This window comes from Triticum dicoccoides, chromosome 1A (assembly GCF_002162155.2).
Source record: "Triticum dicoccoides isolate Atlit2015 ecotype Zavitan chromosome 1A, WEW_v2.0, whole genome shotgun sequence".
NCBI lineage: Eukaryota > Viridiplantae > Streptophyta > Magnoliopsida > Poales > Poaceae > Triticum > Triticum dicoccoides.
In genome coordinates, this window is record NC_041380.1 from 477138226 (window position 1) to 477144259 (window position 6034).

The window sequence follows — 6034 nt, forward strand, 5'->3', positions numbered from 1 at the left end:
TTGTGGACCTTCGAATTTCAGTAGGGGCTTGATCAGAAGTATCTTGATCATTGTCATTAACTTCCTCTCTAGTCGGTGCAGGCACCTCATGAACATTTTCTTGAGTTGTGCCATTTTCCGGTTCAAGAGGTAATACTTCATCAAGCTCTACTTTCCTCCCACTTACTTCTTTCGAGAGAAACTCTTTCTCCAGAAAGGACCCATTCTTGGCAACAAAGATCTTGCCTTCGGATCTGAGGTAGAAGGTGTACCCAATAGTTTCTTTTGGGTATCCTATGAAGACGCATTTTTCCGACTTGGGTTCGAGCTTTTCAGGTTGAAGTTTCTTGACATAAGCATCGCATCCCCAAACTTTTAGAAACGACAGCTTAGGTTTCTTCCCAAACCACAATTCATACGGTGTCGTCTCAACGGATTTCGACGGTGCCCTATTTAAAGTGAATGCGGCAGTCTCTAAAGCATAGCCCCAAAAGGAAAGCGATAAATCGGTAAGAGACATCATAGATCGCACCATATCTAACAGAGTGCGATTACGACGTTCGGACACACCATTACGCTGAGGTGTTCCAGGCGGCGTGAGTTGTGAAACTATTCCACATTTTCTTAAGTGTGCCCCAAACTCGTGACTCAAGTATTCTCCTCCACGATCTGATCGTAGAAACTTGATTTTCCTGTCACGTTGATTTTCAACCTCACTCTGAAATTCCTTGAACTTTTCAAAGGTTTCAGACTTGTGTTTCATTAAGTAGATATACCCATACCTACTTAAATCATCAGTGAGGGTGAGAACATAACGATAGCCACCGCGAGCCTCAACACTCATTGGACCGCACACATCAGTATGTATGATTTCCAATAAGTCGGTTGCTCGCTCCATTGTTCCTGAGAACGGAGTCTTGGTCATTTTACCCATAAGGCATGGTTCGCACGTGTCAAATGATTCATAATCAAGAGACTCTAAAAGTCCATCAGCATGGAGCTTCTTCATGCGTTTGACACCTATGTGACCAAGGCGGCAGTGCCACAAGTATGTGGGACTATCATTATCAACCTTACTTCTTTCGGTACTCACATTATGAACATGTGTAGCATCACGTTCGAGATTCATAAAGAATAAACCATTCACCATAGGAGCATGACCATAAAACATATCTCTCATAAAAATGGAACAACCATTATTCTCAGATTTAAAAGAGTAGCCATCTCGAATTAAACGAGATCCCGATACAATGTTCATGCTCAAAGCTGGCACTAAATAACAATTATTAAGGTTTAAAACTAATCCCGAAGGGAGATGCAGAGGTAGCGTGCCGACGGCGATCACATTGGCCTTGGAACCATCCCCGACGCGCATCGTCACCTCGTCCTTTGCCAGTTTCTGCTTATTCTGCAGCCCCTGCTTTGAGTTACAAATGTGAGCAACTGCACCGGTATCAAATACCCAGGAGCTACTACGGGCACTAGTAAGGTACACATCAATTACATGTATATCACATATACCTTTTGTTTTGCCGGCCTTCTTATCCGCTAAGTACTTAGGGCAGTTCCGCTTCCAGTGACCGCTTCCCTTGCAATAAAAGCACTCCGTCTCGGGCTTGGGTCCATTCTTTGGCTTCTTCCCGGCAGCTTGCTTGCCGGGCGCGGCAACCTCCTTGCCGTCCTTCTTGAAGTTCTTTTTACCCTTGCCTTTCTTGAACTTAGTGGTTTTATTGACCATCAACACTTGATGTTCCTTCCTGACTTCTACCTCTGCTGATTTCAGCATAGCAAACACTTCAGGAATGGTCTTTTCCATCCCCTGCATATTGAAGTTCATCACAAAGCTCTTGTAGCTTGGTGGAAGCGACTGGAGGATTCTGTCAATGACCGCATCATCCGGGAGATTAACTCCCAGCTGAGTCAAGCGGTTATGCAACCCAGACATAGTGAGTATGTGCTCACTGACAGAACTGTTTTCCTCCATCTTACAGCTGAAGAATTTGTCGGAGACTTCATATCTCTCGACCCGGGCATGAGCTTGGAAAACCATTTTCAGCTCTTCGAACATCTCATATGCTCCATGTCTCTCAAAACGCTTTTGGAGCCCCGGCTCTAGGCTGTAAAGCATGCCGCACTGAACGAGGGAGTAGTCATCGGAACGTGCCTGCCAAGCGTTCATAACATCTTGTTCTGCAGGGAGAACGGGTGCGTCACCAAGCGGTGCTTGTAGGACATAATCTTTCTTGGCAGCTATGAGGATGATCCTCAGGTTCCGGACCCAGTCCGTATAGTTGCTGCCATCGTCTTTCAGCTTAGTTTTCTCTAGGAACGCGTTGAAGTTGAGGACTACGTTGGCCATTTGATCTACAAGACATATTGCAAAGATTTTAGACTAAGTTCATGATAATTAAGTTCAACTAATCAAATTATTAATGAACTCCCACTTAGATTAGACATCCCTCCAGTCATCTAAGTATTACATGACCCGAGTTAACTAGACCGTGTCCGATCATCACGTGAGACGGACTAGTCAACGTCGGTGAACATCTTCATGTTGATCGTATCTACTATACGACTCATGCTCGACCTTTCGGTCTTCTGTGTTCCGAGGCCATGTCTGTACATGCTAGGCTCGTCAAGTCAACCTAAGTGTTTGCATGTGTAAATTTGTCTTACACCCGTTGTATGTGAACGTCTGAATAAAACACCCGATCATCACGTGGTGTTTTGAAACAGCGAACTGTCGCAACGGTGCACAGTTAGGGGGAACACTTCTTGAAATTATTGTGAGGGATCATCTTATTTACTACCGTCGTTCTAAGTAAACAAGATGCAAAACATGATAAACATCACATGCAATCAAATAATAAGCGTGACATGATATGGCCATTATCACATAGCTCCTTTGATCTCCATCTTGGGGCTCCATGATCATCTTGTCACCGGCTTGACACCATGATCTCCATCATCATGATCTCCATCATCGTGTCTCCATGAAGTTGCTCGCCAACTATTACTTCTACTACTATGGCTAACGCATTTAGCAATAAAGTAAAGTAATTTACATGGCGTTTCTTGATGACACGCAGGTCATATAAAAGAATAAAGACAACTCCTATGGCTCCTGCCGGTTGTCATACTCATCGACATGCAAGTCGTGATTCCTATTACAATAGCATGAACATCTCATACATCACATATAGATCATTCATCATTCATCACAACTTTGGCCATATCATATCACAAACCACTTGCTGCAAAAACAAGTTAGACGTCCTCTAATTGTTGTTGCAAGTTTTACGTGGCTGAATTAGGGTTCTAGCAAGAACGTCTTCTTACCTACGTTAAAGCCACAACATGATTTGTCAACTTCTATTTACCCTTCATAAGGACCCTGTTCATCGATTCCGCTCCAACTAAAGTAGGAGAGACAGACACCCGCCAGCCACCTTATGCAACTAGTGCATGTTAGTCGGTGGAACCGGTCTCACGTAAGCGTACGTGTAAGGTTGGTCCGGGCCGCTTCATCCCACAATACCGCTGAAGCAAGAAAGGACTAGTAACGGCAAGAAAGTTGACAAATCTACGCCCACAACAAATTGTGTTCTACTCGCGCAAGAAGAACTACGCATAGACCTAGCTCATGATGCCACTGTTGGGGAACGTTGCAGAAAACAAAAATTTTCCTACTCGTTTCACCAAGATCATCTAGGAGTTCATCTAGCAACGAGTGATTGGATGCATCTACATACCTTTGTAGATTGCGCACGGAAGCGTTCAAAAGAACGGTGATGATGTAGTCGTACTCGACATGATCCAAATCACCGATGACCAGCGCCGAACGGACGGCACCTCCGCGTTCAACACACGTACGGGACGGGAGACGTCTCCTCCTTCTTGATCCAGCAAGGGGGGAGGAGAGGTTGATGAAGATCCAGCAGCACGCCGGCGTGGTGGTGGATGCAGGGCGTCACAGCAGCAGGGCTTCGACGAGACTACGAGGGAGAGACGTAACGGGGGGAGATGGAGGCGCCAGGGGCTGGTGTAAAATCCCTCCTCTCCCCCCCACTATATATAGGGGTGCCAGGGGGGCGCCGGCCCTAGTAGATGGCATCTACTAGGGGGGGCGGCGGCCAAGGGGAGGTTTCCCTCCCCCCCAAGGCACCTAGGGGTGCCTTCCACCACATGGACTCTTCCATGGTGGAAACCCTAGGCGCATGGGCCTATAGGGGCTGGTGCCCTTGGCCCATCTAGGCCAAGGCGCACCCCCTACAGCCCATGTGGCCCCCCGGGATAGGTGGCCCCACCCGGTGGACCCCCGGGACCCTTCCGGTGGTCCCGGTACAATACCGATAACCCCGAAACTTGTCCCGATGCCCGAAATAGCACTTCCTATATATAATTCTTTACCTCCGGACCATTCCGGAACTCCTCGTGACGTCCGGGATCTCATCCAGGACTCCGAACAACATTCGGGTTTCTGCATATACATATCTTCATAACCCTAGCGTCACCGAACCTTAAGTGTGTAGACCCTACGGGTTCGGGAGACAAGCAGACATGACCGAGACGACTCTCCGGTCAATAACCAATAGCGGGATCTGGATACCCATGTTGGCTCCCACATGCTCCATGATGATCTCATCGGATGAACCACGATGTCGAGGATTTAATCAATCCCGTACGCTATTCCCTTTGTCTATCGATATGTTACTTGCCCGAGATTCGATCGTCGGTATCCCAATACCTCGTTCAATCTCGTTACTGGCAAGTCACTTTACTCGTACCGTAATGCACGATCCCGTGACCAGACACTTGGTCACTCTGAGCTCATTATGATGATGCATTACCGAGTGGGCCCAGTGATACCTCTCCGTCATACAGAGTGACAAATCCCAGTCTTGATCCATGTCACCCAACAGACACTTTCGGAGATACCCGTAGTCTACCTTTATAGTCACCCAGTTACGTTGTGACGTTTGGCATACCCAAAGCACTCCTACGGTATCCGGGAGTCACACGATCTCATGGTGAAAGGAATAGATACTTGACATTAGAAAACTCTAGCAAACGAACTATACGATCTTGTGCTATGTTTAGGATTGGGTCTTGTCCATCACATCATTCTCCCAATGATGTGATCTCATTATCAATGACATCCAGTGTCCATAGTCAGGAAACCATGACTATCTGTTGATCAACGAGCTAGTCAACTAGAGGCTCACTAGGGACATGTTGGTGTCTGTTATTCACACATGTATTACGATTTCCGGATAACACAATTATAGCATGAATAAAGACAATTATCATGAACAAGGAAATATAATAATAATGCTTTTATTATTGCCTCTAGGGCATATTTCCAACACGATGAATATCTTATCCTTTGTGTTGTTTCGTTCTAGTTGATCAGTAGTGGAGCCCAGTTGGGGTCGATCGGGGACCTTTGTCGCATTTGGGGTTCTTCTTTTATTTTGGTTCCGTAGTCGGACCTTGATTGTATTTGGATGATGTAATGCTTTATTCTTGTAATTGTGTTAAGTGGCGATTGTAAGCCAACTATGTAACTTCTTCCCCTATTTTATTACACGGATTGTGTGAAGATTACCTCACTTGCGACATTGCTTTCAATGCGGTTATGCCTCTAAGTCGTGCTTCGACACGTGGGAGATATAGCCGCATCGAGGGCGTTGCAAGTTGGTAATCAGAGCCTTCCCCGACCTTAGGAGCCCCCACTGCTTGATCGTTTTTAGCAGCCGTTGTTGAGTCTAGAAAAATGTTTTGAGTCATTTAGGAATTATATATCGGAGAGTTTAGGAATTCTTTTTACTTTCCAGTCTCCTCATCGCTCTGGTAAGGCATCCTGATGCAGAGTTTTGACTCTTCTCTTCTCAAATTTCACTAAAAAAATTTAGGATCACGCGGGTATCTTGGAATCGTTTCGATGGTTTTGTGACGAGAACATTGTCTTGGTGCCTCCTGTCAGGGGTTTAGTGGAAGTGTCCCGGGGAGTTGAGCTCTGAGGTGTTGTCGTCATAATTTTATCGTTGCAGTT